The sequence below is a fragment of the Anneissia japonica genome, unplaced genomic scaffold (assembly GCF_011630105.1).
Source record: "Anneissia japonica isolate Jap-2015-1 unplaced genomic scaffold, ASM1163010v1 scaffold1483_len710385_cov172, whole genome shotgun sequence".
Lineage (NCBI taxonomy): Eukaryota > Metazoa > Echinodermata > Crinoidea > Comatulida > Comatulidae > Anneissia > Anneissia japonica.
In genome coordinates this window covers 492234-503482 of record NW_022732828.1, presented here as the reverse complement: position 1 = coordinate 503482, position 11249 = coordinate 492234, and the positions used below count along the sequence as shown (strand labels likewise).

Sequence of the window (11249 nt, the reverse complement as noted above, 5' to 3'; positions counted from 1 at the left end):
TGTGGGTACAGAAAAACTTACACCGTTATAAACTTGAAAATATGGGATATGTTTGATTTGTATATTTGGCTAATAATGAGAATTGGCCTATATTTTATATCGAATGTTCTTTTTTTCGTATTTGTATAAAATATATTTTATAATCAACTTATAATCGTTAAAGATGTAATACTAAATGCTGCTAAATGTAAGAGTTTTTTCGGGGTGGGGAGATTTTCAAGTTTATTATAGTTTTACGTATATCAATATAGCTTTTAGACGTATTGTAGGCTACTACCTGATGGCAAACAATGACCTCATTGTTAAAACACGTTGATTAAAAGTTAGTAGACTAATTTGTATATTTATTATAATCAGAAAACATTTATAATACAGAATCATTGGTGTTATATTTATACTTGAAAAGATATACACTTATAAAAACTAACTTTAAAAGATTTAAATACAAAAATTGTAATATTTATTATAAGATGATCGTAATGAAAGTATTAAAAGCCAGAAGAAAAGAAGTGTTGAAATGACACCTGTAGGCCACAGTATTTTTAATATTATACTATAGAATATTGTCAATGGCAAAGCATACTTACCTGGCACAGGAGTGACTTTGATCAAGAAGGAATGTCCTCCCAAGGTGAGGCCTCGGCATTGCACTTGGCTGAGGTTGACCCTTGCGATTCCCCCAAATGTGGGGAACTCGGGTGTATAATTTATGGTAGCGGGGGACTGCGTTCGCGCTAACCCCTAACAAACATTTAAAGATAGAATTAATATGTAAACATTTTAGAAAGAGTATTGGTGTTTTCTTCAATGTGCTGTAGTTTTTGGAAATAAGGGTACAAACTAACGCCATTATGAACTAGAAAATAGACCGCTATAGGATATATGCCTGATTTGTATATTTCGCTATCACGCCGAAATGGCATATATATAATGTTTTTAATATTATATTTTCTACAAATATATTCTATGATAAACTTTATGTGAGAGTTTCTTTGCCATGGGGAGATTTTAAAAATTTATTATAATTTTACATATATCAATAGAGCTTTTAGGCGTATTGTAGGCTAGTACCTGATGGCAAACAATGGCCCCTTTGTTGAAACACATTGATCAGGAATTAGTAAACTAATTTGCATATTCAATATAATCAGAAAACATTTGTAATACAGAATCATTGGTGTTATATTTATACTTGAAAAGATATACGCTTATAAAAACTAACTTTAAAAGATTTAAATACAAAAATTGATTTATTAATTATAATAAGATGATTGTAATGAAAATTTAAAAAGCCAGAAGAAAAGAAGTGTTGAAATGACACCTGTAGGCCACAGTATTTTTAATATTATACTACAGAATATTGTCGATGGTCAAGCATACTTACCTGGCACAGGAGTGACTTTGATCAAGAAGGAATGTCCTCCCAAGGTGAGGCCTCGGCATTGCACTTGGCTGAGGTTGACCCTTGCGATTCCCCCAAATGTGGGGAACTCGGGTGTATAATTTATGGTAGCGGGGGACTGCGTTCGCGCTAACCCCTAACATGAATTTAAAGATAGAATTGATATGTAAACACTTTACAAATAGTATTTTTGTTTGCTTGAATGAGGTTTTGTGGGTACAGAAAACTTACACCGTTATAAACTTGAAAATATTGGATATGTTTGGTTTGTATATTTCGCTATTAATGAGGATTTGCCTATATTTTATATCGAATGTTGTTCTTTCTTCGTATTTGAATAAAATATATTCTATAATCAACTTAAAATCGTTAAAAATGTAATTGCTTACTAAAATATGTAAGCGTTTCTTTAAGGTGGGGAGATTTTCAAGTTTATTATAGTTTTACGTATATATAGCTTATAGGCTTACTGTACTACTGTACCTGATGGCAAACAATGACCTCATTGTTGAAACACGTTGATTAAAAGTTAGTAGACTAATTTGCATATTTATTATAGTCAGAAAACATTTATAATACAGAATCATTGGTGTTATATTTATACTTGAAAGGATATTCGCTAACTAAAAAATCTAACTTTAAAAATTTTACCTACAAAAACAATATTATTTTTTTTAAGTTGATCGTAATTAAAATCTTAAAAGCCTGAAGAAAAGAAGTGTTGAAATGACACCTGTAGGGCACATTATTTCTAAGATTATACTAAAGAATATTGTCGATGGCAAAGCATACTTACAAGTAGGGTCAATTTTCGTCGGAAGGTTTCAAGATGATACACAGTTTCATTGGACTAAATTCTTGCTTATGTTAACCACATGCTTACCTAAGATTAAACTGATACTGGTTTCAAATATCACGGCCAAGTAGTTAAAAATCACCTAAAGTCACCTTATTTTGCGAATTAGCGCCACTCAACTGATCATTTTGAGTCCCCTTCCCACTTCATCTTCACCCCCGTCCCCTCCCCCATCAGCCTCCCATTTCAGGACATATATATACACCACTGATTTACATGGTCAGATGGATGTCGCTTGTGTGCTTGGGCAAGGCACTTTATCTACGGTTGTCTCTATCCAGCAAGGAGTACAAGTGGGTAAATGGTAGGTTCTAACACATCCTGCACTGAATTATGCTTTGCCATCGACAATATTCTTTAGTATAATATTAGAAATAATGTGGCCTTTTAAAGTTAGATTTTATATATACAATTTATTATTTATTTCTTTATTCGGCAAACAATTAATACAAATCAACATGAAAGGAAAGAAATAAAATAGAAATTAAAATAACGATGAACGGATAAATAAACAATTGTTAACTATTTTACGAAAAAGATAAAGTAGATCGCCCGGATAACCCACAAAAGTCTCCAAATGGCAACCTATCTCCAATGGGGTCCAAATGTTAATGATCAACACATATTTTCTATCAAAATTTAAAATAAATGTAAAACTATGACACAACTGACATAAGTGGAGGAATTCAAAAGCTCGAAATTCAGTTTGGCCCTCAGAACCATTTTTATGTCCACCCCTGCTGTGTGATAAAGTTATGTAAAATGTGCATGATTTGAGTTGTTCTGCTTATTTTATGTTCATGTGATCTGCCCACAGAAATAGGGGTCAAGCTTTCATGTATGAACTTGTATAGTAAGTGCAGCTGTGATGGCCGAGTGGTTAAGGCCAATACGAATAAAGAACAACATTCGATATAAAATATAGGCAAATTCTCATTAATAGCGAAATATACAAACCAAACATATAAAATATTTTCAAGTTTATAACGGTGTAAGTTTTCTGTACCCGCATAACCCCATTCAAGGAAACAGAAATACTATTTGTAAAGTGTTTACATATCAATTCTATCTTTCAATTCTTGTTAGGGGTTAGCGCGAACGCAGTCCCCGCTACCATAAATTATACACCCGAGTTCCCCACATTTGGGGGAATCGCAAGGGTCAACCTCAGCCAAGTGCAATGCCGAGGCCTCACCTTGGGAGGACATTCCTTCTTGATCAAAGTCACTCCTGTGCCAGGTAAGTATATTAGGCGATCAACAATATTCTATAGTATAATATTAGAAATACTGTGGCCTACAGGTGTCATTTCAACACTTCTTTTCTTCTGGCTTTTAAAATTTTCATTACGATCATCTAATATAATATATAATACACTTTTTGTATTTAAATCTTTTAAAGTTAGTTTTTATAAGCGTATATCGTTTCAAGTATAAATATAACACCAATGATTCTGTATTATAAATGTTTTCTGATTATAATAAATATGCAAATTAGTCTACTAACTTTTAATCAATGTGTTTCAACAACGAGGTCATTGTTTGCCATCAGGTAGTACAGCGGAGCGGAGTATGAAGTTGGCTTAACCAAGTAAGGCTCGTTGGTCTAGTGGCATGATTCTCGCTTTGGGTGCCAGAGGCCCCGGGTTCAATTCCCGGACGAGCCCTAACTTTTTTTTAAATAGATTTTGTAATTAATGTACATTTTATATCTCTTATTAAACAGCGTATAATAGGGATAACCAAAGTACATTGCACAGAAGAATAGTTTGAATACCAGATGCAATATACAAAATTTATGTTAATCAAAATCACAACAATCAACTTAGTGTTGAGGTTATTATTCAAACACCTTCACATGTTTTAAGATTTATTTTTAATAATAATAATTGTCGACTTATAAAGCGCATATTGTAGATACCTCTACAAAGGTGAAGTGGGAGGGGGACTCGATGATCAGTTGAGTGGCGCTAATTCGCAAAATAAGGTGATCTTAGGTGATTTTTAACTACTTGACTGATATTTGAAACCAGTATCAGTATAATCTTAGGTAAGCATGTGGTTAACATAAGTAAGAATTTAGTCCAATGAAACTGTTTATCATCTTGAAACCTTCCGACGGAAATTGACCCTACCGGTAAGTATGCTTTGCCATCGACAATATTCTTAAAATATTAGAAATAATGTGGCCTTTTAAAGTTAGATTTTATATATACAATTTATTATTTATTTCTTTATTCGGCAAACAATTAATATAAATCAACATGAAAGGAAAGAAATAAAATAGAAATTAAAATAACGATGAACGGATAAATAAACAATTGTTAACTATTTTACGAAAAAGATAAAGTAGATCGCCCGGATAACCCACAAAAGTCTCCAAATGGCAACCTATCTCCAATGGGGTCCAAATGTTAATGATCAAAACATATTTTCTATCAAAATTTAGAATAAATGTAAAATTATGACACAACTGACATAAGTGGAATGCAAATATGGATAATTTTTTATTCCTGATGATGACAGGTCTATGACCTGTCTCTTATACACATCTATTTGAGTTGTTCTGCTTATTTTATGTTCATGTGATCTGCCCACAGAAATAGGGGTCAAGCTTTCATGTATGAACTTGTATAGTAAGTGCAGCTGTGATGGCCGAGTGGTTAAGGCGTTGGACTCGAAATCCAATGAGATCTTCCCGCGCAGTTTCGAACCCTGCTCGCAGCGTGATCTTTTTTAAATAAATAATTTCAATTTAATGGTATGCAATTCGATCAAATGATACACAAAGATGTATTAAGTTCATAAAATATATTGAAAATAGGCCTTACTCTGTGTATTGGCTAATTCTTTATTTTTTGGTTAATGATAGGCCTTATAATATTAATGTGAATAAACTGTCAATGACCGAAACGTCCACTGATTAATCTCAGATAAGACAGTATAATACACTGTTAATGATAACTCTATACTGTTCTAGAAATCTTTCTTTTAATTAAAATTATTTCTTTTTTATTGATATTGTGATTATCTTATCAAGTACGATAATGAGCTTGTATTAAAGTTAATTTATTAAGAGGCCTGCAAATCAGGTTTACGTGCTCAAGCTGCAGTCGATATAGCTTTATCAGTTAGCATTTCGTCTGGTTTGAACATTGGCAGTATTCGCTATCTCTAACATCGTCGTTGCCAATCACTTCTCCCCGCGTACGAATGACGTAGCACAAAAGTACATCTCAATTTCCACATGGATGATACGGCATGAATAATTGTTACAACCGCTAATGTAGAAAACAATAGGTAATGTAGTAAACAACCGTTAATGTATATGGCACACTCCAAAGCTTATGTAGTAAAATTCCCCGCTAATGTAGAAATACCAACAGCTTGTGTGTAAAAAGAAAATCAACCCTAGCTTATGTAGAACGCTCAATTGCATCACAGCTTTATGTAACTACTATCGCCAGCTAATGTAGAATATTAAAATATTACAATACCATTGCGAGAATCATGACACAACCAGAATCACGCCACTACCAACGAGTAACTGAAATGCATATTTCTCTGTAGGAATTGACCACGCATTTAACAAACTCTCCTGATTACGAAATAAGTACAGTAGCACCTTATTTAGACGAACGAACTGTATCATTACAATTTGTTTTGTGTTCCAAAAATCCGGCCCGAAATCGCCAAACGGTGAGAAATCGCTGAAAATCAGCCCTTTTTGAGCAGTTTTTTTAACGTATCTTCGTTAATATTAGACCGATTTTTTGGCTGTTTTTGTATCTTGTTCCTTATTCATTCAGCTATAATGTCATGTTATTTTTAATTTTAAAATCAATGAGGTGTCGTCGGAATCTTTTTTTTAAGCCAAGTCAGTTGGCGATCGCCCAGTGTATTAACTCCTATCTGTTTACACAATTTTGCGATCATGTTTACAAAAATCACTCTAACTTCTGAACCAGTGGGTCGATTTTAACGGCAGTTTCGGTATGTAAAAATAGACTAATCAAGCTGTCTGTTAAGCTAAAAATCAATTTGATTGGATGAGAGGTCTCGTCGGAACGCCCATTTCTTTAGAGACATTGACTCGATCTGACACACATCGACTAATGGTAAAGGATAGGCGGCAGTTCTCGCCGACAGGCCTCGCCGATAGGCGGCTCGTGCTGGTGTAAAGTTGACAGAAAAACAGCGATTTCTTAGCTAATACTTGCATAAAGTTTACCATTTTTGTATCAAAAGTAAGAGAAATCTTCGCTGATTTGTAATATGTAAACATAGTTAGAAGTAAATAAAAGAAATTAACAAATATCAAAGGAGGATCCAATGGTGGATATGGGTTGGGTGGGGGGGGGGGCTCCCACTACATTTTTATATGTCAATACATACCTGGTTATGTATTAAAATAAGAAAAAAAAACAAATCAGGATACCGTACATTATACGTGCCCACTTCCGATTTATAAGTGGGTAAACATAAGAACAAATCAACTGCTTGCTTTGGGTTTCATTGTCACTCTTTTCAAGGGAATTATAAAGGCGATTGGTACCACTGATTTTTAAGGCTAGGCTTAGAAAATATATCTGAAAAATTGTGAAGAAGGTGTTTGAATATTAACCTCAAAACGAAGTTGATTGTTGTGATTTTGATTAACATAAATCATGTATATTGCATCTGTTATTCAAACTATTCTTCTGTACAATGTGCTTTGTTTATCTCTATTATAAGCTGTTTAATAAGAAAATATATAAAATGTACATTAATTATAAATCTATTCCAAAAAATAAAATAGGGCTCGTCCGGGAATTGAACACGGGGCCTCTCGCACCCAAAGCGAGAATCATGCCACTAGACCAACGAGCCTTAGCTGGTAAGGCAAATTCATACTCCACTAATAAAGCACACATTTAACGAACGCCCACAGGAATTGAATAGCTTGTCCTGGAAACATGTGACGCTTTTCACTTTAGAGTACCCTTGTGACGAAGTCACAACGCACCACTCATCAAATGATAACATTTATTTAAGATTCAAGAAACTTGGGTGACTAATCATATAAATTATTTAATTAATTTCTGTGTTTTTTTTTTCTTTTTAATATTAGGCCTATTTTGGTTCAATAATGTTTTTTTTTTTCTAATTGTGTTTTTGAAACGCAGTATCATTAGGCCTATATATTAAAGTAGGCCTATGCGTTCTCATGACGAGATTACAATATCAATACAAATCTAATTTACCGTTTTCATATATGAAAAATAGGTTTAATCTTGTGATAAAATAAAGATACCTAGATACCTTGACCTACTGTTTGCAATTGACCATTACAACTTATTTTTTGTGTGTGTCCAATATTTAATAGCATAAGGTAGAGTCATAATATTGTTGAGGTCTGTTCCCGGCCGGATTTAAAACACAATAAGACCTTGCATTATTTACTCCTCCTATTCCAATCTATTTTTATGATCACAATACAACTGCTTGCTTTGGCTCTTTTGTTTATTGTCACTCTTTTTTGGGGACTCGAGCAAAATCCTACACTGTAGGTAATTTTTAATTTTTAATTCCTGATGATTACATGACATAATTAAATGTAGAAATATTGATCATGACGTATTTAGTGTACTTGGAGTAGGCCTATGTATTATACAAGGGAATGTAATCTCACTGTTCCCATTATACTTTCTTAGACAAGCCTGCTTGCCCGGCTTTCGTTAAAGAAAATAGATTAGTTTTCCCCCACCCCCGAAATATTTTTATGCCCACCGCTCTAATGTATTAACGGAATGAACGAAATTAAAGTTTGTAGTTGATAATTGTTAAAACAAATACAATTTGATGATCAAATTGAACAGCTTGTCTTGGAAACATGTGACGCTTTTCACTTTAGAGTACCCTTGTGACGAAGTCACAACGCGCCACTCATCAAATGATAACATTTAAGATTCAAGAAAAAAGAGAAGAGTGTAGTATACATAATATAAAACAATTATTAAATAAAACATGTAATTTTTAAGTAAGAAATAAACACAAGTGGAGCTCCTCGAAAACATGAAAAAGCAAAAAATACATAGAAAACAATGCAGCTTCATTTTGTCACAAATTTTGAAATGTCCTTCATAAAAGACACAAAATATTCCAATTGGCTTTGGTTTATACGATACGCTGTGTAATGAAAGTATAATACATTTCACAAAGCGAGAATAATTCCACTTCAACAAACCTTAATACTTGGATGAGCCAAATTCAGATTCAGAGCCTAGCACCTGACGATTGAGGAAGTACCTCATGAGACAGCCTGTAGTGCAATAAAATGTTGATTGGTATCCATGTGTTAGGCCTATCCTTCTTATTATCTTCTTCTTCTACGAGCTCAGGTCACCACCGCCCCCAGAAAATATATCCTAAAGCCGCCACTGGTAGGGACGCCATGGTGACGTATACTTACCTGGCACAGGAGTGACTTTGATCGAGAAGGAATGTCCTTCCAAGGTGAGGCCTCGGCATTGCAGTTGGCTGAGGTTGACCCATTTCCCCAAATGTGGGGAACTCGGGTGTATAATTTATGGTAGCGGGGGACTGCGTTCGCGCTAACCCCTAACACAAATTTAAAGATAGAATTAATATGTAATAACTTTAGAAAGAGTATTGGTGTTTTCTTGAATGTGGTGTAGTTTTTGGAAATAAGGGTACAAACTATCGCCATTATGAACTAGAAAATAGGCCTATATAGGATATGCCTGATATATTTCGCTATCACGTCGAAATGGCATATATATAATGTTTTTATTATTATGTTTTCTACAAATATATTCTATGATCAACTTTATGTGAGAGTTTCTTTGCCATGGGGAGATTTTCAAAATTTATTATAATTTTATATATACTGTATCAATAAAGCTTTTAGGCGTATTGTAGGCTACTACCTGATGGCAAACAATGGCCTCTTTGTTGAAACACATTGATCAGGAATTAGTAAACTAATTTGCATATTCAATATAATCAGAAAACATTTGTAATACAGAATTATTGGTGTTATATTTATACTTGAAAAGATATACGCTTATAAAAACTAACTTTAAAAGATTTTTATACAAAAATTGTATTATTTATTATAATAAGATGATCGTAATGAGAATTTTAAAAGCCAGAAGAAAAGAAGTGTTGAAATGACACCTGTAGGCCACAGCATTTTTAATATTATACTACAGAATATTGTCGACAGCCAAACATACTTACCTGGCACAGGAGTGACTTTGATCAAGAAGGAATGTCCTCCCAAGGTGAGGCCTCGGCATTGCACTTGGCTGAGGTTGACCTTTGCGATTCCTCCAAATGTGGGGAACTCGGGTGTATAATTTATGGTAGCGGGGGACTGCGTTCGCGCTAACCCCTAACAAGAATTTAAAGATAGAATTGATTTGTAAACACTTTACAAATAGTATTTCTGTTTCCTTTAATGAGGTTATGTGGGTACAGAAAAACTTACACCGTTATAAACTTGAAAATATGGGATATGTTTTGATTTGTATATTTCGCTATTAATGAGAATTGGCCTATATTTTATATCGAATGTTTTTTTTTCGTATTTGTATAAAATATATTCTATAATCAACTTATAATCGTTAAAGATTTAATACTAAATGCTGCTAAATGTAAGAGTTTTTTCGGGGTGGGGAGATTTTCAAGTTTATTATAGTTTTACGTATATCAATATAGCTTTTAGACGTATTGTAGGCTACTACCTGATGGCAAACAATTACCTCATTGTTAAAACACGTTGATTAAAAGTTAGTAGACTAATTTGTATATTTATTATAATCAGAAAACATTTATAATACAGAATCATTGGTGTTATATTTATTCTTGAAAAGATATACACTTATAAAAACTAACTTTAAAAGATATAAATACAAAAATTGTAATATTTATTATAAGGTGATCGTAATGAAAGTATTAAAAGCCAGAAGAAAAGAAGTGTTGAAATGACACCTGTAGGCCACAGTATTTCTAATATTATACTATAGAATATTGTCGATGGCAAAGCATACTTACCTGGCACAGGAGTGACTTTGATCAAGAAGGAATGTCCTCCCAAGGTGAGGCCTCGGCATTGCACTTGGCTGAGGTTGACCTTTGCGATTCCCCCAAATGTGGGGAACTCGGGTGTATAATTTATGGTAGCGGGGGACTGCGTTCGCGCTAACCCCTAACAAACATTTAAAGATAGAATTAATATGTAAACACTTTAGAAAGAGTATAGGTGTTTTCTTGAATGTGGTGTAGTTTTTGGAAATAAGGGTACAAACTATCGCCATTATGAACTAGAAAATAGGTCTATATAGGATATATGCCTGATTTGTATATTTCGCTATCACGCCGAAATGGCATATATATCATGTTTTTAATATTATATTTTCTACAAATATATTCTATGATAAACTTTATGTGAGAGTTTCTTTGCCATGGGGAGATTTTCAAAATTTATTATAATTTTACATATATCAATAGAGCTTTTAGGCGTATTGTAGGCTACTACTTGATGGCAAACAATGGCCCCTTTGTTGAAACACATTGATCAGGAATTAGTAAACTAATTTGCATATTCAATATAATCAGAAAACATTTGTAATACAGAATCATTGGTGTTATATTTATACTTGAAAAGATATACACTTATAAAAACCAACTTTAAAAGATTTAAATACAAAAATTGTATTATTTATTATAATAAGATGATTGTAATGAAAATTTAAAAATCCAGAAGAAAAGAAGTGTTGAAATGACACCTGTAGGCCACAGTATTTTTAATATTATACTACAGAATATTGTCGGTGGTCAAGCATACTTACCTGGCACAGGAGTGACTTTGATCAAGAAGGAATGTCCTCCCAAGGTGAGGCCTCGGCATTGCACTTGGCTGAGGTTGACCCTTGCGATTCCCCCAAATGTGGGGAACTCGGGTGTATAATTTATGGTAGCGGGGGAC

At 33.5% G+C, this 11249-nt stretch overlaps 9 non-coding genes and 1 pseudogene across 9 annotated transcripts; 8 read left to right on the top strand and 2 right to left on the bottom strand.

The window, feature by feature from the left end:
• The first annotated feature begins 579 nt into the window (after positions 1-579).
• On the top strand, positions 580-744 carry LOC117115871. Its single transcript, XR_004446647.1, has one exon. It is a non-coding gene; the product is annotated as a U1 spliceosomal RNA (small nuclear RNA).
• A 632-nt stretch (positions 745-1376) lies between these two features.
• LOC117115870 lies at positions 1377-1541 on the top strand. The gene has a single exon (XR_004446646.1). It is a non-coding gene; the product is annotated as a U1 spliceosomal RNA (small nuclear RNA).
• Positions 1542-3341: 1800 nt separating this feature from the next.
• On the bottom strand, positions 3342-3505 carry LOC117115846. The gene has a single exon (XR_004446627.1). It is a non-coding gene; the product is annotated as a U1 spliceosomal RNA (small nuclear RNA).
• A 347-nt stretch (positions 3506-3852) lies between these two features.
• Trnap-ugg lies at positions 3853-3924 on the top strand. The gene has a single exon. It is a non-coding gene; the product is annotated as a tRNA-Pro (tRNA).
• A 978-nt stretch (positions 3925-4902) lies between these two features.
• On the top strand, positions 4903-4984 carry Trnas-cga. Its single transcript has one exon. It is a non-coding gene; the product is annotated as a tRNA-Ser (tRNA).
• Positions 4985-7054: 2070 nt separating this feature from the next.
• Positions 7055-7126, bottom strand: Trnap-ugg. Its single transcript has one exon. It is a non-coding gene; the product is annotated as a tRNA-Pro (tRNA).
• Positions 7127-8700: 1574 nt separating this feature from the next.
• Positions 8701-8860, top strand: LOC117115861. The gene has a single exon (XR_004446640.1). It is a non-coding gene; the product is annotated as a U1 spliceosomal RNA (small nuclear RNA).
• Positions 8861-9491: 631 nt separating this feature from the next.
• On the top strand, positions 9492-9656 carry LOC117115851. Its single transcript, XR_004446632.1, has one exon. It is a non-coding gene; the product is annotated as a U1 spliceosomal RNA (small nuclear RNA).
• A 651-nt stretch (positions 9657-10307) lies between these two features.
• Positions 10308-10472, top strand: LOC117115845. Its single transcript, XR_004446626.1, has one exon. It is a non-coding gene; the product is annotated as a U1 spliceosomal RNA (small nuclear RNA).
• Positions 10473-11104: 632 nt separating this feature from the next.
• Positions 11105-11249, top strand: LOC117115859 (annotated as a pseudogene).